The following is a 19,915-nucleotide window of genomic DNA, read 5'->3' on the forward strand; positions in this document are numbered from 1 at the left end:
GCTTTGGTTCTGCTACAGCCACCAGATCTCAGACTGAGTTTTGCCTGGAGAACACATTAAAATACATTTTTCTAGATTCCTAGTCAAGACTGGTTAAGAAGACAGTAATATCAGCACAGTGCTTTTCTTTCAAGGTTGTTGATATGATTAAATGTAGTGAAGACTATTTGGAATGCTTTATAAACATGTTTAGCACAGATATGCTTATAATTTGTTTTAAAAATTATTTATCTCATATCTGAGTTTCTAGTCAGGAAATAATTTTCTGATAACTAATTAGGCTTAAGAAGAACCGGGAATTCAGAAAAGGATGCCCAGCACTGTATGTTTTGGCATGGAAACCACATTGTACATGAATACATTTAATTTATAATCTATCAGTAAAAGCTCTTATGAGTCTGATCCGTACTAATCACATTCTTCAAGCTTGATCATCCCTTTGAGAACTTACAAAACAGTTTGACATCGTAAAGATGAGGAATGAAGTTCAAGGGACAAAAGGTGTGAATTGTGTTAGGTGGGGGCTTCCTGGGGGTAGAGTATTAGGTTTGGGCTGGAAAGTCAGTTTGTGACTTGTTATACAACTAACTGGTAAGACCACCTGTTAGCACTTGTTAGCACATGGTGTTATCTTCCGCTCCAAAATACCACAGCTGGGAGTTGCTGTAACCAGAATCTCGGACAGACACACTTCCCTGGCTCCTTTAAAAAGCCCCCTGTCCCTCTCACTCCCCTTTCCCCAGCAGTGACAATAAGGTGATCAAGAAAGGTCTGGTTTTCTCTCTCTCTCTAGAGTTATTTACACTCTCTCTCAAAGGGGTTTTGTATTAAGTCGTATTTAAGTTAGCATTCTTTTCCACTGGCCAGGAAAGGTTGCTTGCTAGTTTACCTGTGGGCAAATACCTTTGCCTTTTTTTTTTTTTTTTTTGCAATATTCACATAGTCACTCCGCAGGCACTCTGTAAACAGCTCCATGAAGAAAAGTTAAGCCGTTTCTCCAAGACCATACAGCTCAAAAAAACAGGGAAGGAGCGACTGGAAGTGCCTGGTATACCCAGTCACCCTCCCATAATTACCCAACCGTCTCACCGGGAGCCCAAGGACCCGGCTATCCAGGGGACGCGCAGGGAACGCCCGAGAGGTGAGAGCCAGGAAATCAGGAGAGGTGCTTTCCCGGCATGCTCTGCAGCACACCGAGGGGCGCCAGACGTATCCCGGCGTGCACCGGGGAGCGCCCAAGGGCGATGGTTCCCGGCTCCTGGAGGGGCACGCGAAGTTAAACCGGCAGGGGTGAGCTTCCTGAGTTTTGAGATCCCGGTTTCCCGCTTCCCCTCTACGGCTGCAACCCTATAAAGGCGGAAAAGGACGTCCTCTAACCACTCTCCCTTTCCGCGTGCAAACGACTTTCGGAGCCGCTTCGAGCACGGTGCCAGGTGATTAGCGGTTAGGGGCGGGCCTGGAGCCAGCACGTGACCAGACCTGGCGGCCAATGACTTGCCGGGTGGTCCAGCAGCGCGAGGATTCCCGGACCCGCGAGCCGAGCGGCGCGTGGGCCGGCCGCGGTCGGCCCCGGCAGGTACGCGCAGGCGCCTTGCTCGCCACGCGCTCCGTCTTTCCCCACGCGCTCGGTGGCGTGTAGTTGGCGCGAGGCGTTAAGAGCCCGTCTGGGTGCTCTGGTGGGGAGGGTGGGCAGGGAGACGGTGGCGGCGGGGGGGGGGTACTGTGGCATCACGTGCACGCCACAGCCAATCGCAGGCCGAGGCGCACCCACCGCCTTCCCCGGCGCCCCGGGGTGCGACGTGTTCTGTGAGGTTCGCCCCAGCCCTGACGGCCGCAGCGTTCTTTCGAAGCGCGTGTGTGGCCTATAAAATCTGGTCCCGGGCTTTCGCGGCGTCCAGCTCCACCGTGAGCACGGACGACTAGTTCCCGGCAAAATGGCTGCTGGAGAGAGCCGCCTAGCAGGGGGAGCGCTGGGGCCGCGTGAAGGTCACATGACGCGGTTGGCAGCGCGTGCTGCTGGCGCGGGGACTGGGGGATGGGAGGGCACTGGCGCGGCGGGTCACGTGCCTCGCCCGCGCCGGCCGCGCTTTGCCCGCGCCTCTGCGGCGGCCAGACGGTCGGCGCTGACTCCTCCCACCTCGAAGCTTGGCGCGCCTCGGCGAGAAGACGAGTGGTGTGGTGGAGGCGGCCGGGTTCCTGGCTTCTGGCTAGTTTTGTGGTTAGCAAGTCATGTTGCCCCTACTTTCGCGTTTATCTTTTAGTCTGTAGAGAAGATTGTGTTTTAGGGTTCCTCATGGTCCGTGAGGGCCTAACCCCGATTTCGTGCAGGTAACAACAACAACAAAAGTGATCAACAAGAACAACAGCAAACCTGTCCCAGTCTTTACCTCAGTGGTGTGGGAAGCCTGGTGGAGGTAATTTGCAATACTCTAGGTTTGCCCGTCTTCACCGATTCCGTTTATACTTTATGCTTACCCACCGCCTCATTTGAAAAATGCCATCTTTTAGACATCTAGTCCCTATGTGTTTCTGGAAGTCCAGAGGTATCTGTTACCTCAGGAGATAGGAAGCGGAAGTTGTTACCCAGGGCCTGCTAGGCGGCGTGAGGCTGATTAGAAATCTTTCCACTTGGTGGGCCGGTCTGTGTCAAGATTTGGAGGCTTCCTGGTGCCAGCCTAGGGCGTCCTTTGTGATCTCTGCTCCCAGTTCCACTCTCATTGCACCAGGGGTGGGGGGAAGGCCTTGGTGAAAGGAAGCAAGCGTGGATTAGATGTTTTCCATGTCACTGTTCATGTTTTATGGTCCCCTTTGCTTTATCTTTAGGAGCCTTCAAATTTTGTGAGAACACAATCTGGAAAAACGTTTATTAAGCAATCATAATAATCGGTATCTATCATTTTGAGCAATTATAGAACAATTATAGTAGTAGTTAAAATCTTCCTCGCATAGTATTCTAAGTGTTTCTTAATTCATTAGTGCTCATAACAAACCTGTGAGGTGACTACTATTACCTCCGCTTTACCAATGAAGAAAATAGCAATAGAGAGATGGAGTAACTTGCCCAAGGTCATGTGCCTGCTAGTTTTACATAAATGAAACTAACATTCATTAGGAAGATTCTGGTGAGATTTTTGAATGAGAAAAACGAAGAGGGACCTGTACTAATGGAGCTACAGCTAAATATATGGTAAAGTGATAAATAGTAGCCATGGCATAGAGTAGCGGAACAGAATAGTAAGTCTGGAATGTCTAAGAAAATTTAGTATTTTAATGGTGACATTTCTTATTAGAGGGAAAAGGATTCTAGAATTATGTTGGAACAATTGGTTAAGTGGGGGAAAAAGGAATCCTTACCTTAAAATTTAAATAATATCCAGATGAGTTAATTAAATATAAAATGTAAAATGAGTCAACTACTATGAAAAAATGGGTAAACAATATTTCAACCTTGAAATGAGATAGCTTTTCTAGGCCTGGCTAAACAGAATCTATAAAGGCAAAGATGAATAGAGTTATTATGTAAAATGGCTTCTACTTTGGAGAGACATAAAGTTCAGAGAAATTTATTCATTTGGTATTCTTTCAACATACATACTGTTTACTATGTGCTAATTAGTTTTTTAGGTTTAGGATCTAGTCATGAGCAAATCCAGGCAAAATTATGGGGAAAAAAATGGAATCATGTGTTGGATAACTTTATTATATGAGCAAAAGATGTGACTAGGTAATCATATACAAAAAATAACCTATAAAAAGAAAATATTTTGTTATTTTTCACTTATAAACAGTTCAAAACAGCACTTCCCCCCCTAGTCTAGCAGATTGCCATAGGTATAATCAAATGATAACATTTGGTGTTGGCATCAGAGCTGGGAAATTGGCACTTGCATACCCTGCTGTTGGAATACTTATAATTTTCTGAAGGATATTTTGGCTATACTTATTGAAAGCATTAAAAACCTATATGTGGGGGGCGAGTGTTGTGGCACAGCAGATTAAGCTGCTGCCTGTGATGCCAACATTCCATTTGAGCACCGGTTCAAATCCCATCTGCTCTACTTCTGATCCAGCTCCCTGCTAATGCCCCTCGGAAGGCAACAGAAGATGGTCCAAGTAATTAGGCTTCTGCCACCCATGTGGGAGACCCAGATGGAGTTCCATGTTCCTGGCTTCTGTCTGGCCCAGCCCGGCCTTTGCAGCCATTTGAGAAGTAACCTAGCGGATGGAAGATTTTTCTGTCTCTTTTTAAATTATTTTTAAAGATTTATTTGAGAGGCAGAGAAAAATCTTCCATCTGCTGGTTCATTCTCCAAGTGGTTGCAATGGCAGAGCTGGTCTGATTTGAAGCCAGAAGCTTCTTCTGGGTCTCCCATGTGGGTACAGGGACTCAAGGACTTGGGTCATCTTCTTCTTTTTTTTTTTTTTTTAAAGAGAGGTTTTTTTTTTTTTTTTTTTTTCTTTGATAGGCAGAGTGGATAGTGAGAGAGAGAGAGACAGAGAGAAAGGTCTTCCTTTTTGCCGTTGGTTCACCCTCCAATGGCCGCTGTGGCCGGCGTATCGTGCTGATCCACAGCCAGGAGCCAGGTGCTTCTCCTGGTCTCCCATGTGGGTGCAGGGCCCAAGGACTTGGGCCATCTTCTGCTGCTTTCCCAGGCCATAACAGAGAGCTGGATCAGAAGTGGAGCAGCTGAGACAGCGCCCATGTGGTGGTGGCTCTACACAGTATACCAGCGCCATTCCCCAGAATTGAATTGTTTTAAAATTTTACTAAATTTTTTTTTTGAAAGGCAGAGGGACAGAGAGAGAGAGTGAGTAAGAGAGAGCTTCTGTGCTCCCTATATGCCTGCAACAGCTGGGACTGGGCCAGGCTGAAGCTAGGAATCCGGAACTCCATCTGGATGACAGAGACCCAAGTTCTTTAGCAATTATCCATTTCCTCTCAGGGTGTGCTTTAGTAGGAAGTTGGATCAGAAGCGGAAGAGCAGGGATTTGAGTCAACAGTTTGATACAGGATGCCAGTGTCCCAAGCGGCCACTGTTGTGCCAAATGCCTGCCCTTGAATTTTTAAAATTTTATTATTAATTTTTAAAATATTTATTTATTTATTTGAAAGTACTTACACGAGCAGTCTTCCAACCACTGACTCACTCTCCAAATGGCTGCAACAGCCCAGGGCTGGTCCAGGCCAAAGCCAGGAGCCAAAGCTGGAACTCCATCCAGGTCTCCCATGTGAGTGGCAGGAACCCAAGCATTTGGGTCATCTTATGATGCTCTCCCAGGCATATTAGCAGGAAGCCAGATCAGAAGTGGGGCCGCTGAGACTCAGACTGGCAGTCCTGTTCATATAATATGCCATACCACAGTGCTGGCCCCCACATACCTGAGTTTTATACTTGGCCCTACCTCCTGACTCCAGGTTTGCTAATGCAGACCCTGGGTGGCAGTGGTGATAGCTCAAGTAGTTGGGTTTCTGCCACCTAGATGAGAGACCTACATTGAGTTTCTGGCTTCTGACCTCAGCCTGGCCCAGTTCTAGTCATAGCAGGCATTTGGGAAGTGAACCAGTGGATGGGGGACTCTCTCAGTTCCTCTCTCTCTTTGTCAAAAAAAAAAAAAAGTCTATTTTGGTGAAATGCATTCATAATTTTTGGATAATAGACAATTTGATGAGCTTGTTGAAGACCTTTGTAGTCTACATGTCTTTCCATCCTTATCAGTAGAGTTTATAGTCAGTAATCCAGTGATAAGCCTAATATAGAAAGAGAACATTGGAAATTATAGTAAAAAATCACTAGCAAAGTTGCCTGAGGGCTAATTAAGAAAGGAATTAAAGGCAGTAGTACTGGAAAGCTTGTTTTAGCTGTCTTTAAACTGTTTCAGATCTCTGTTCTAGGAAGAACATTCTGGTGATCAAGAATTAGATCTTAATTAAAGGATTGGAAAGGAATTATCAATTATGCATACTAGGAAGAAAACATAAATAGGATAGTTCAGGCCAATTAGGTAAATCCATTCATTGAACAAAATTGAAAAAGCCCAACTGTATGGCAGGTGTTGTATCAGGTGCTAGGGATTGAACAGTGGTCAAAATAAAGTCCCTCTTCTCCTGGAATTCATGTTAGTGGATAGACAGTAAGCTAATAAATAATATGAAGAAAATAGAATAAGAGATAGAGAATGATGGTGGTGGGTATGGTGGTTCTTGTAGATGGGTTGACAGGTAAGACTTCTCTGCAGTAACATTTGCAGAGAGACCTGACTGATTGGAAGTAGACGTTGCCAGAATATTGACCGTTTCAAGTAGTGGGACTAAAGCAAAGACTCTGTAGTTAGCATCAGTTTGGCATTTTCAAAGAAGTGCAGGATGGCTAGTGTGCTAGGGGTATTAAGTGATGGTGGTGATGGTGCACAGTGGGAGGAAATGAGATTAGAAAGTTGGCAGGGCTCAGACTGTGGAGCCTTGTAGACCAAAAGACTTTTGGATTTTATTCTTACTCTTATGGAGTCCCATTAGGCAGTTTTGTGTGGTCAGTGATACAATCTAATTTATGTTTTAAGAATATATCTTTGTTGCAGTGGCAAGAGGTGCAGCAGACCCCTCGAGAAGTTATTGGAATGGTCTGATGAGGTATATGATAGTTTGGACCAGGGAGATAGTGATAGAGGCAGTGAGAGATGATTGAAGGTAGAACCTATAGGATTTGCTTATCTATTAGTTGTGGGAGGTGAGAGGAGAAATTAAAGATGATTCCAGGGGCCGGCACTGTGGTACAGTGGTTAAAGCCATTGGTTGCAACACGAGCATCCCATAGCAGATTGGCAATTCAAATCCTGGCTACTTTGCTGCTTCTAAACGATTTATTTTTGAGGGCAAAGTGATAGAGAGGGGGAGACAGAGAAGGGAGAAGGATCTTAATCTGCTGTGCTAGGGCTGGGAGCCTAGAACTTCTTCTGGGTCTCCCTCTTGGGTGGCACAAATCTGCTGCTGCTTTCTCAGGCACATAGCAGGGAGTTGGATTGGAAGCGGAGCAGCTGGGCATCAGCCTTGTGCCCTGAAATGGGATTCCTGCTCACAAGCAGTGTCTTAACCAGCTGTGTCTCATTGCCCTCCCACCCCTGGCCCCAATACTCTGCTTTACCATTTTTTTTTTTTTTTTTTTTTGACAGGTAGAGTTATAGACCGTGAGAGAGACAGAGAGAAAGGTCTTCCCTCCTTTGGTTCACTCCCCAAATGGCTGCTACGGCCAGAGCTGCGCTGATCCGAAGCCAGGAGCCAGGTGCCTCCTCCCAGTCTCCCATGTGGGTACGGGGGCCCAAACACTTGGGCCATCCTCTACTGCCCTCCCGGGCCACAGCAGAGAGCCAGACTGGAAGAGGAGCAACCGGGACTAGAACAGGCGCCCATATGAGTTGCTGGTGCCGGAGGCAGATTAACTAAATGAGCCATGGTGCCGGCCCCACTACTCTGCTTTAGATCTAGCTTCTTGCTAATGTGCCTGAGAGGGCAGTGGAAGATGGCCTAAGTATTTGGGCCTTTGCCACTATTGGGAGACCAGAATGGAGCTCCTGGCTCCTGGCATTGGCCTGGCCCTGACCTGGCTGTTGTGGCCATTTAAGTAGTGAACCAGTGGATGGAAGCTTTCTCTCGGTCTCTCCCTCCCTGTGTTTCTGCCTTTCAAATAAATAAATATATAAAAAAAATTTTAAAAAGACGATTCCAAGGTTTTTAGCTTGAACAACTTGTGTGATTTACAGAGATGAAAAACTGGAAGGAGCAAGTTTGGATGAAGAGTTTAGTTGTCTGTTGGGCTTGAGATGGGTACTTTTTTTTGTTTATTTTTAAAAGATTTATTTTGAAGAGTTACAGAGAGAATTAGAGAGAGAGAGAGAGAGAGAGAGAGAGGTATTCCATCTGCTGGTTCATTCCCCAGATGGCCTCAGTGGCTGGAGCTGAGCCAATCTGAAGCCAGGAGCCAGGAGCTTCTTCTGGGTTTTCTACATGGGTGTAGGGGCTGAGGACTTGGGCCATCCTCTGCTGCTTTCCCAGGCGCATTAGCAGGGAGGGGGATTGGAAATAGAGCAGCTAGGACTGGAACCGGCACCCATATGGGATGCCGGCACTGCAGCCCAAGGCTTTGACACCCTGTGCCATGGTGCAAGCCTCTTGAGATGTGTACTTGATATCCAGAAATAGACATTGAGTAGGGAGTTGATTGTTCTGACATTTTTTATCAGACTAGGGCTGTGAATATACACTGGGGAAGCTGTCCGTGTGTAGATGTTGTTTAAGAACATGAAGAGGAGAGTCAATGACTGTGCCTTGAGACTTCTTGGAATTCATGAAGGGGAATAGATTACATTATTTCCTTTATGTTGGCATCAACACTTTATTTTCTGAGCAATATGTAAATGGTGTAATATACTTTAAAGTGTTTTTTTTTAAATTTTTATTCCTTTGTTTATTTTTTATTTGGAAGGCGAGTAACAGAAATCTTTTATTTGTTGGTTTACTCCCCAAATGCTTGCAACAGCCAAGATTAGGCCAGGCTGAAGCCAGAAGTCTGGAACAACATCCAGAACTCCTGTGTGGGTGGCAGTGGCTTAGGTACTTGGGCCATCTTCTACTGCCTCTTAGATGCACTAGCAGGAAGCTGGATCAGAAGTGAAGTAGCTGGGACTTGGTCCAGGCACTTTAATATGAGATGTAGGTATCCCAGGCAGCAGCCTAGCCCACTGTGCAACAGTGCCTACCCTAAATGATATAATGTAAACAATGTCTTTGAGATAATTATATTGTAACTAGGTGCTTCCTGTTAGATGAATCCTCAGATTTCTGTCATTTTCCTGCCTGAGAATTTCCACTTTCTCTGTCTTCTGAGGAAATAAACTCCAATCTTCATAGTTAATCATACCAGACCCATCACTGTTGGACTATCTTAGGTCTCCTCTAGCCTTTCTTTCTCACTTCTGCCATGCCTAATATGTCCTGCTCTTTTGTAGCCCTCTATGTGCCTGGAATAATTTCCCTCCTCCTCTTACTGTTTTTTGCCTCAAACTCTTATTCAGTCTTAGTGCCCACCTTAAATTTTCTATATAATTTCCTGTAATTTCAGCAGATAGAAGTTGATGCCTCACTGAGTGGTACTTCCTCAAAGGTTTTGTTGTACTGTAATTTGTAGCTAAATACAAAATCAGTTGGTATTGTAACTGACTTTTTAAAAAAAATATTTATTTGGCCGGCGCCGCGGCTCACTAGGCTAATCCTCCGCCTTGCGGCGCCGGCACACCGGGTTCTAGTCCCGGTTGGGGCACCGATCCTGTCCCGGTTGCCCCTCTTCCAGGCCAGCTCTCTGCTGTGGCCAGGGAGTGCAGTGGAGGATGGCCCAAGTCCTTGGGCCCTGCACCCCATGGGAGACCAGGAGAAGCACCTGGCTCCTGCCATCGGATCAGCGTGGTGCGCCGGCCGCAGTGCGCTACCGCGGCGGCCATTGGAGGGTGAACCAACGGCAAAGGAAGACCTTTCTCTCTGTCTCTCTCTCACTGTCCACTCTGCCTGTCAAAAAAAAAAAAAAAAAAAAGACAAAAAAAAATATTTATTTATTTATTTGAAAGGCAGAGTTACAGAGAAGCAGAGGGAGGGAGGGAGGGAGGGAGAGAAAGAGAGAGAGAGAGAGAGAGAGAGAGAGAGAGAAGTCTTCTATCCACTGGTTTATTCCCTAAATGGCTGCGATGGCCAGAGCTGAGCCGATCCAAAGCCAGGAGCCAAAAGCTTTTTCTAGGTCTCCCACAGTGCTGGCCCTTTAACTGACTCTTATATTCATTTGTTTATCCAGTGCTTGACATGTGGTAGATGCTTAATGATAATGCTTAAAAAGTTTTGTTTTGGCAAAAGATGGTAAATAATTGAAACTAGATATTGTAATACATGATTATATGGACTGTTAATTGAGTTTTTTTTAATTATGGTGAGTTTTTTCTTTTAACGATACTCAATTGTGATGTAATTTAGCCAGTACATAGTTTGCTGAAATTATGTGAGTTAGCAATCTTGGTTCAGAGACATGTAAGGAATGTTTTAATTTCTGAGGCTGAATGGTGCTTATTCTTTGGAGGCAAGTTTTTATAAAAGATTTTTCCTTCACTTGCTCATTTGCCACCCACCTTCTCAGTAGTCAGGATTTCTATTTTAATATGACACGTGTATTTGAAGGTCTTTGCTGGAGAAGGAAGGGACCTAATGTAATACATCTGGTAGAATCAGCAGTACTCGCCCCAGGAATGTCCTTTAGATTGTTGCATGGAGGGAGGCTTAATGATGTGAATTGTTGGTGTGAGAGTTTCAGTGTAAGAGCCCAAAGTAGAGTTCATTATTTTGTCATTCAATCATAAGCATGTATGGAGCACCTACCATATATGGGCACTGTATGAGGTGCTGTGATGGACTTACAAAAGAAACAAAAGACATGCTTTCCTGCACAGGAGGCCCTTATAATTCAGTTGAGGAACTTAAGCAAGATTAAAAAGGAAATTTATCTTAACAAGAAGTGATCAGTAAGTGTTAATTGCTTTTTATTTTTGAAAGATTTAATTTGTTTATTTGAAAGGCAGAATTAGAGAGAGGGAGAGACAGAGAGATCTTAAATCTGCTTGTTCATTCCCCAAATGGCCGCAACGGCTGGGGTTGAGCCAGGTTGAAGCCATGACCTAGGAGCCAAGAGCTTCATCTGGGTCTCCCTTCTGGGTACAGAGGCCCAAGCACGTGGGCCATTTTCTGCTGCTTTCCCAGGCACATTAGCAAGGAGCTTGATGGGAAGTGCAGCAATGGAGACATGAATCAGTGGCCATCTGGGATGCCAGAATTGCAGGCAGCACCTTAACCTGTAATGCCAGAACGTCAGGCCCCCAGTACTTTGTATTTCTTAAGCCCTTAGCTGTATTCTCAGGGTTATGTGCAATCTTACATTAGTTTTCAACATTTTAACTTGACTTTCAAGTACTGCATTTCCTCTTATCCTTTCTCTCTCTCTCTCTCTCTCTTTAAGATTTATTTTATTTATTTGAAAGAGTTACAGAGAGAGATAGAGACAGAAAGAGAGGTCTTCCATTCACTCCCTGAATGACTGTAATGGGCAAAGCTGAGCTGATCTGAAGCCAGGAGCCAGGAGCTTCTTCCAGGTCTCCCATGCGGGCGCAGCGGCCCAAGGATATGGGCCATCTTCTGCTGTTTTCCCTGGCAGTAGCAGAGAACAGGATTGGAAGTGGAGCAGCTGGGACTCCAACCAATGCCCATATGGGATGTCAGCACTGCAGGCTGCGGCTTTAACCCACTGCGCCACAGCACCGGCCCCTATCCTTTCTCATTTCTAGTTTTAGTAGATATGAGTTCCATACAAATACTTTATTCTTTTACCCCTGTAAAGGAAATACATAATTTGAAGAGATATAATGTCATTAATCCTTTATAAGTGAAAAAAAGGCATAGTTCATATTTTTTGCTGTACGGATTCTTGGGCATTATTTCTTGTTCTATCTAAGGGGACAGGGAAGTAGGGAACAAGGTATAAAACTTGGAGATCAATTTTATGTATATGGAAAGTATTTATTTTTGTATTTGAATTATAAAAGCACTATTGAGATGATATGGAAAACATAGATCAGCATTAAGAAGGAAATAAAACTATATAGAGACCGTGTTTAGATGCTGGTTGAGATTCCTGTGTTCTGTGTTGCAGTGTCTCGGTTCGAGTTCTGGCTCTAGCTCCCAGTTCTAGCTTCCTGCTGGAAGAAGCTGCTGGCCCTCTCTTTTAGCCATTTAAAAATATAAAAAGCATTCTTAGCTTATGGACCATCCAAAAACAAATGTGGCGCACTGAGTTAAGCTACCGCCTACAAAACTAGCACCCCATGTTAGGCGCCAGTTCAAGTCCTGGCTGCTCTACTTCAAATCCAGCTCCCTGCTAATATGCCTGTGAAAGCAGTGGAAGACGGTCCAAGTGCTTGGGCCCCTGTTACCCATGTGGGAGACCCAGATGGAAGTTTGAGGCTCCTGGCTTTGGCCTGACTCAATCCTGGGTGTTGGAGGCATCTAGGGGAGTGAACCAGCAGATGGAAGGTCACTCTGTCTCTTTCTCTGTCTCTTGCTCTCTGTTTGTAAATCTGCCTTTCAAATAAATAAAATCTTTAAAAAGGAGAGGCAGAGAGAGAGAGAGAGAGAGAGATCCTGCTGGTTCACTCCCCAACTGGCCACAACGGCTAGAGCTGCTCTGATCAGGAGCCAGGAGCTTCTTCCAGGTCTCCCACACGGATGCAGGGGCCCAAGAACTTGGGCCATTCTCCACTGCTGCCCCAGGCCATAGCAGAGAGCTGGATGGGAAGTGGAGCAGCTGAGACTCGATCTGGCGCGCATATGGGATGCCTGTGCTGCAGGCTGCGGCTTTAACCACTATGCCACAGCATCGGCCCCAATGAAATCTTTTTTTAATTTTTTTTTTGACAGGCAGAGTGGACAGTGAGAGAGAGAGATAGAGAGAAAGGTCTTCCTTTTTGCTGTTGGTTCACTCTCTAATGGCCACTGCGGCCGGCGCACTGTGCTGATCTGAAGCCAGGAGCCAGGTGCTTCTCTTGGTCTCCCATGCGGGTGCAGGGCCCAAGCACTTGGGCCATCCTCCACTGCACTCCCTGGCCACAGCAGAGAGCTGGCCTGGAAGAAGAGCAACCGGGACAGAATCTAGCGCCCCAACCAGGACTAGAACCCGGTGTGCCGGCGCCGCAGGTGGAGGATTAGCCTATTGAGCCCCCAATGAAATCTTAAAACAGATGACAGGATGTGGCCCACAAAGCTGTGGTTGCTGACCCCTGCTGTCTAGACATGCTCGCTACACAAGCAGCCCCACCAGTTCGTTCCCTGGTGTGGTGTCTCGTTTAAAGCTACATCCCCATCTTAGTCTCTGGGAAGTCAGAGTTTGTTTAGATCTTATTCTGGTGATGGAAGTGCTCTAATCAAACCTCTGTCACTGTGCTCATATGACTAATTGTGTGTGTGATGAAACATATAATAGAAAATTTGTTTAGCAATTTTTAAGTTCTATTTTTCTTTTGCTGTAATTGACATATAATAACTGTACATATTTGTCAATGTCTAGTGTGATAATTCAGTGCAAGGGTATTTTTTTTTTTTTTTTGGTGCCCAGGACATTTACATTGTTGTGCAACCACAACCATCATCTAGCTCCAGAGTTTTCATGTTTCTGAACAGCAGCTCTGCCCATTTAACACTAACTGCCTGTGTTCCTCTCCCCGCTGCCCCTAGCAGCCACCATTCTACTTTCTGTCTCTAATTTGACTCTCCTGAAAGTGCAAGAGAAAAAAAAATTGTTCTTGTATATATGGCTTTTTTCATTCTGGTAATGTCTTTAATTTTTTAAAAATATATTTATTTGAAAAGCAGAATTACAGGGAGAAGCAGAGAGAAGAGGAAGAGAGGGGGAGAGGAGAGGAGAGACTTAGGTATCCTCCATCTGCTGGAGAAGAGAGGAGACACAGAGATCTTCCATCCACTGGGTCACTTCCCAAATTACCTCAACAGCTGGGGCTGGGCCAGGCCAAAGCCAGGAGTCCAGAACTCTATCCAGGTCTCCCACATGGATGACAAGGGCCCAAGCAAATTGGACCATTTTCGTCTGTTTTCCCAGGTGCACTAGCAGCGAGATGGATGGGAAACAGAACAGCCAGGACTGAAACTGGTGTTCCAGTATGGGATGCCGATGTTGCAAATGGCAGCTTTATCTATGCACTACATCACTGGCCTTTGTCTTCAAGGTTTGTCTGTATCATGTTAGAATTGCCTTCTTTTTTACTTTTTAAAGTTTAAGACTATTATTATTATTTTTATGGCAGATTCAGAACAAAAGAGGAAGTTGCAGGAGCTGGCACTGTGGTGCAGTGGGTTAACGCTCTGGCCTGAAGTGTCGGCATCCCATATGGGCACCAGTTTGAGACCTGGCTGCTCCACTTCCAGTTTAGCTCTCTGCTATGGCTTGGGAAAGCAGTGGAAGATAGCCCAAGTCCTTGGGCCCCTGCACCTGCGTGGGAGACCTGGAAGAAGCTCCTGGCTCCTGGCTTGGGATTGGCACAGCTCTGGCCATTGTGGCCAATTGGGGAGTGAACCAGCGGATGGAAGACCTTCCTCCCTCCCTCATTCCCTCCCTCTCTCCCTCTCTTGTTGTCTCCCTCTCCCTCCCTCTCCTCTGTCTTTGTAACACTGACTTTCAAATAAATAAATAAATCTTTTAAAATAAGAGGAAGTTACAGATTTCCCACATACCCTATCTTTCATATGTGCAAAGATTCTCCCATTATTAACATCCCCCACCAGACTAGTACATTTGTTAGAATTGATAGCAGGCTGGCGCCGTGGCTTACTCGGCTAATCTTCCACCTGCGGCGCCAGAATCCCATATGGGCACAGGTTCGAGTCCCGGCTGCTCCTCTTCCAATCCCGCTCTCTGCTGTGACCTGGGAAAGCAGTAGAAGATGGCCCAAGTCCCACCCATGTGGGAGACCAGGAAGAAGCACCTGGCTTCTGGCTTCAGATCAGCACAGCGCCTGCTGTTGTGGCCATCTGGGGAGTGAACCAACAGAAGGAAGACCTTTCTGTCTCTCCCTCTCACTGTCTGTAACTCTACCTTTCAAATAAATAAATAAAATCTTAAAAAAAAAAAAGAAAAAAAAAAAAAAAAGAAAGCAGGAGCCTGTTACTCAGTCCCGGTCTCATATATGAGTGGCAGAGTCTCAAGTACTTGAACCATCACCTTCTGCCTCCCAGAGTGCACGTTAAGAGGGAGCTGGAGTTGGGACTGAAGCTGGAACTCTAACCAGCTACTCAGGTGCCGGTGTGGGTGTCCTAAGTGGAGATTCAGCCACACACCACACATTTACCTAGCAGTCCTTCCTGTTTGGGGCTGAATTCTCTGACTAGCCTCCTGTAAATTGGGGGTTCCCACAGCTGCCTCCTTGGGTTCAGTTAATTTGCAGGAGTGACTCCTGGAATTCAGGGAAACTCCTGATATTTACCCATTTGTTATAAAGAATTTAGATGAAGCCAGACTGAAGAATTTCCATGCCTTCTCCAGGTGTGCAACCTTCTAGAAGCTCTCTAAACCCCTATCCTTTTGAGTATTTGTGGAGGCTGCATTATGTAGGCACAGATGATCAAATCATTGGCTGTTGGTGGTTACATTAGCCTTGAGCCCTTCTCCACTCCCCTGAGCTTAGGGGTTGAGGTGTCAGTGTAGGACTGAAGGATCCAACCCTCTAATCATGGAGTTGTTTGCACTGGCAACCAGCCCTCATCCTGAGATGATCAGGGAGCCCACCAAGAGAGTTCTCTCATTAAAACACAAGATGCTCCTGTCACCTAAGAAATTACAAAGGTCTTAGGAGCTCTGTCTCAGGAACTGGGGTAGAGAACAAGTATGTATTTCTTAATATATCACAGTGTCACAGGAGGTATTTGAAACTTTTTTTGCCATTATGACTTTCTAGCTCTTTTTCCAGTAAATGCCTGCTGATATAACAGAACTGGCTGGCTTGCCTTTTATGTATTTTTGTTTTTCCCTGCCCACCTTCATTGGAGATACTATTACATGGCAAAACGTTCACAAGATGGATAGGAGGGAATAAATGAAGCAAAACCTCTGGAAAGTTTATACATTTTGTAGTCTTCCCCAAATAATTTACTGATGATAGTACAGTTTCTAGGTGCTTTCTCAGAATTTGTGAAATGGCAGGAGATAAATTTGTTCTTGGTTAAAATTCAGAAACTGGGCCGGCGCCGCGGCTCACTAGGCTAATCCTCCACCTGCGGCGCTGGCACCCTGGGTTCTAGTCCTGGTCGGGGCGCCGGATTCTGTCCCGGTTGCCCCTCTTCCAGGCCAGCTCTCTGCTGTGGCCAGGGAGTGCGGTGGAGGGTGGCCCAAGTGCTTGGGCCCTGCACCCGCATGGGAGACTAGGAGAAGCACCTGGCTCCTGGCTTCGGATCAGTGCGGTGCGCCGGCCGCAGTGCACCGGCTGCAGCGGCCATTGGAGGGTGAACCAACGGCAAAAAGGAAGACCTTTCTCTCTGTCTCTCTTACTGTCCACTCTGCCTGTCAAAAAAAAAAAAAAAAAAAAAAAAAAAAAGATTGTAAATACTTTAGGCTTTGTGGGCCAGGAGGTGTCTGTCTCAACAACTCAACCATGTTGTGTATTGTAAAAGCAGTCACAGATAATTTATAAATGAATGGATTTGTTGTGTTCCAATGAAACCACTTTAAAAAACCAGCAGGTCTAGTGGTTATGACCCCTGTCATAGACCCATCACCTTCGCCATCCATGAAGATAGAATATGGTAAACTCTAGACTGGAAATCTTTCCTTCAGAATTTTTTTTAAAAGATTTTATTTATTTACTTGAGAGGTAGAGTTAGAGAGAGAAGGAAAGACAGAGGGAAAGGTCTTCCATCGGCTGGTTCATTCCCTAAATGGCCACAACGGCCAGAGTTGTTCCTATGCAAAGCCAGGAGCCAAGAATTCTTGGGGCCGGCGCCGCAGCTCACTAGGCTAATCCTCTGCCTGCGGCTCTGGCACACTGGATTCTAGTTCCAGTCGGGGCACCAGATTCTGTCCCGGTTGCTCCTCTTCCAGTCCAGCTCTCTGCTGTGGCCCGGGAGTGCAGTGGAGGATGGCCCAAGTCCTTGGGCCCTGCACCCACATGGGAGACCAGGAAAAGCACCTGGCTCTTTTTGGATCAGTGCGGTGTGCCAGCCGCAGTGCGCCGGCCACAGCGGCCATTGTGGGGTGAACCAGCGTCTCTCTCTCTCACTGTCTACTCTGCTTGTCAAAAAAAAGAAAAGCTTCTGGGTCTCCCACACGGGTGCAGGGTCCCAAACACTTGGGCCGTCTTCTACTGCTTTCCCAGGCCATAATCAGAGAGCTGGATCAGAAGAGCACAGAACCAGAACCGGCACCCATATGGTTGCCAGCACCGCAGGCGGAGTCTTAGCCTACAAAGCCACATTGCCAGCCCTTTCTTCCAGAATTTTTAAAGGTCTTAAAGTCTAGCTTTTCAATGTTCCTTTTGAGTGATCCTTTGCTGTTCTGTTTCTTGATTGGTTGTTTAAGCCAGTCTTTTCTGCTTTGTTTCTCTAGAGATTTCTCCTGGGTTCCTAGCACTTTTTGTGTACCTCTTTCAGGTTACTTAAATTCTCATCACTTTTTTTTTTTTTTTAAAGATTTTATTTATTTATTTGAAAGAGTTACAGAGAGAGGAGAGAGGAGAGACAGAGAAATATTCCATCCACTGGTTAACTCTCCAAATGGCTGCAACGGCTGGGGCCAGGCCAGGCCAGGTCAAAGCCAGGAGCCAGAAGCTTCTTCCAGGTTTCCCACATAGATCCAGGGCCCCAAGGACTTGTGCTATCTTCTACCGCTTTTCCAGGCCATTAGCAGGGAGCTGCATGGGAAGCAGAGCTTCTTGGACTCGAACCGGTGCCCATATGGAATACCAGCACTGCAGACAGTGACTTAACCCACTGTGCCACAGCCCCGGCCCCCTCTTCACTTTTCCTTATCAATATAATAGGAATAATAGTGTCAACCTCGAGAATTAATAAAATAATAATATCTACCTTTAAGAATTAATAAGATAAAGAAGGTAAAGTACTGAAAACAATGGTTTGCATATAGTGAGCCCTCAGTAAATAGCTGTTGCTATAATACCATCATCAACATGGTCTGTCTGAGGCATTTCACTAAAATGCTTTAGTGAGTTTTGACGGTCTCTGACCACCTCTTGAGACTGTGGGGTTCCTCTGGTATGAAATCTTGATTTCAGAGACAAAATCTGGGATAGTTTGAAGTGATACTTGAGGGCTTTAGGATTAAAGGATGAGCCTAAAATAGGCATATAAGAATTGGGTTCCCAGCTGCACTCACCAGGCTTGGAGGGAGAGGTTAGAATACCCTACCTTCAGGGCTGGCGCTGTGGTGGAGTGGGTTGATGCCCTGGCCTGAAATGCCAGCATCCTATATGGGCGCCGGTTCCTGTCCAGCTCTCTGCTATGGCTCGGGAAAGCCGTAGAAGATTGGCCAAGTCCTTGGGCCCCTGCACCCACGTAGGAGACCCGGAAGAAGCTCCTGGCTTCGGATCGGTGCTTCTGCAGCTGTTGCGGCCATCTGGGGAGTGAACCATCGGATGGAAGATCTCTCTCTCTCTCTCTCTGCCTCTCCTCTCTCTGTGTAACTCTGACTTTCAAATAAATAATAAATAAATCTTATAAAAAAAAGAGTACACTATCTTCCTCTATGCACTTGTCACTTCCTTGGGATTATGCGTGTGTTGGTGCCAATCATGAAGTTTTCCAAGATGTTAACTGTATTTATATTTTCTTTTTCTTTTCTTTTCTTTTTTTTTTTTTTGACAGGCAGAGTGGATAGTGAGAGAGAGAGAGAGACAGAGAGAAAGGTCTTCCTTTTTGCTGTTGGTTCACCCTCCGATGGCCACTGCGGCCGGCGCATCGTGCTGATCCAAAGCCAGGAGCCAGGTGCTTCTCCTGGTCTCCCATGCGGGTGCAGGGCCCAAGCACTTGGGCCATCCTCCACTGCCTTCCCTGGCCATAGCAGAGAGCTGGCCTGGAAGAGGGGCAACCGGGATAGAATCCGGTGCCCTAACAGGGACTAGAACCCGGTGTGCCGGCGCCACAAGGCTGAGGATTAGCTTGTTGAGCTGCCGGCCTGTATTTATATTTTCAAAATGAAAGCTTTTCAACACTGCAGGTTACTTTTCAGTTCTATTAAAGTGTTACAGCTTCCTTTTTAAATAGTACATTATTAAGGCCAATATTTAATTTTTTCACTAAGAATTTAAGATAATTAGATCAATGTTGGTGCCATATGAAATAGCAGATTTGAAAAGAGTTGACTTTTACAGATTATGATTTAGTTTAGAAGAAAAATTTCCTCAAATTCTCCTAAATTTTGTTTTTTTGAGGATATTGTATTCTGAATGGCATGTTAGTAAAAATGTGGGTAGGAATAGCGATTTGTTTCATTTTTAAGGGAATTTGAGAGACTTGGGAGGAGGGTAGTGAGGAAGGAAAGAAAGATACAGAAAGAGAGTGCTTCTCACTAGTTCACTTCCCAAATGCCCACAATGGCCTGGAGGGATGGGGTGGTGAAGTGAGGAGCCAGGAACTCAATCAGGTCTCCCATATGGGTGACAGAAATCCAACTACTTGAGTCATCACTGTTGCCTCTCGTGGGATTTTTATGTTAATACAATTATAAAATAGAATTTTTAATCTTAATTAAAATACAATTTTTAGTTTTATATTTTTATGAAAGAAGGAGTCCAAGAAAGCAAAAATTCCTTGGGCCCACACAAGTCATAATGTGGCTATGTTTGGAACAATGGAAACTAAGGTAACTATTTTTTCTTTCTTGAGGTGAGGAAGAAGTAGCAGCTGTCAGTAAGGAAGTTGGAGAGCATATGACAAACTTTGCCTTAGATAAATGAATTGTGGGACATTTGTGGAGAGAAGTGGATTATATAATGCATTTTTTCCCTAGAAGTTATTCTTAAGCTGCCTAAGGCAAGTTCTGTGACTCACTTTCTACACGACAGGGAACAAGTTCTGGGGATATAATATAAGCCCTTTTTCCAATGTAGTCTAATATGTTAGTGACAAAATAAGAACTCAATTCTTTTTAAAAAATTAAATTTTTTTTGTTTGTTTGAAAAGTAGAGAAGAGATCTGTCTGATGGTTTACTTGCCTAAAGTGGGGGGCTGAGTCAGGCTGAAGCTAGGAGGTGGGAACTCAGTCCTGGTCTTCTACGTAAGATACATGAATATAAGTACTTTGAGCTGTTGCCTTTGGCC

The 19,915-nt window shown here is 45.5% G+C and overlaps 1 protein-coding gene across 1 annotated transcript in view; it reads left to right on the forward strand.

Moving 5' to 3' along the window:
* The first annotated feature begins 1,537 nt into the window (after positions 1 to 1,537).
* MGA (MAX dimerization protein MGA) overlaps positions 1,538 to 19,915 on the forward strand; it is a 155,267-nt gene continuing 136,889 nt past the window's right edge. Inside the window, exon 1 of the mRNA XM_062205682.1 lies at positions 1,538 to 1,576. The gene's annotated coding sequence lies outside the window, so the exon portion shown is untranslated. The remainder of the gene's footprint in view (positions 1,577 to 19,915) is intronic.

Source organism: Lepus europaeus, chromosome 11 (assembly GCF_033115175.1).
Source record: "Lepus europaeus isolate LE1 chromosome 11, mLepTim1.pri, whole genome shotgun sequence".
Taxonomy (NCBI): domain Eukaryota; kingdom Metazoa; phylum Chordata; class Mammalia; order Lagomorpha; family Leporidae; genus Lepus; species Lepus europaeus.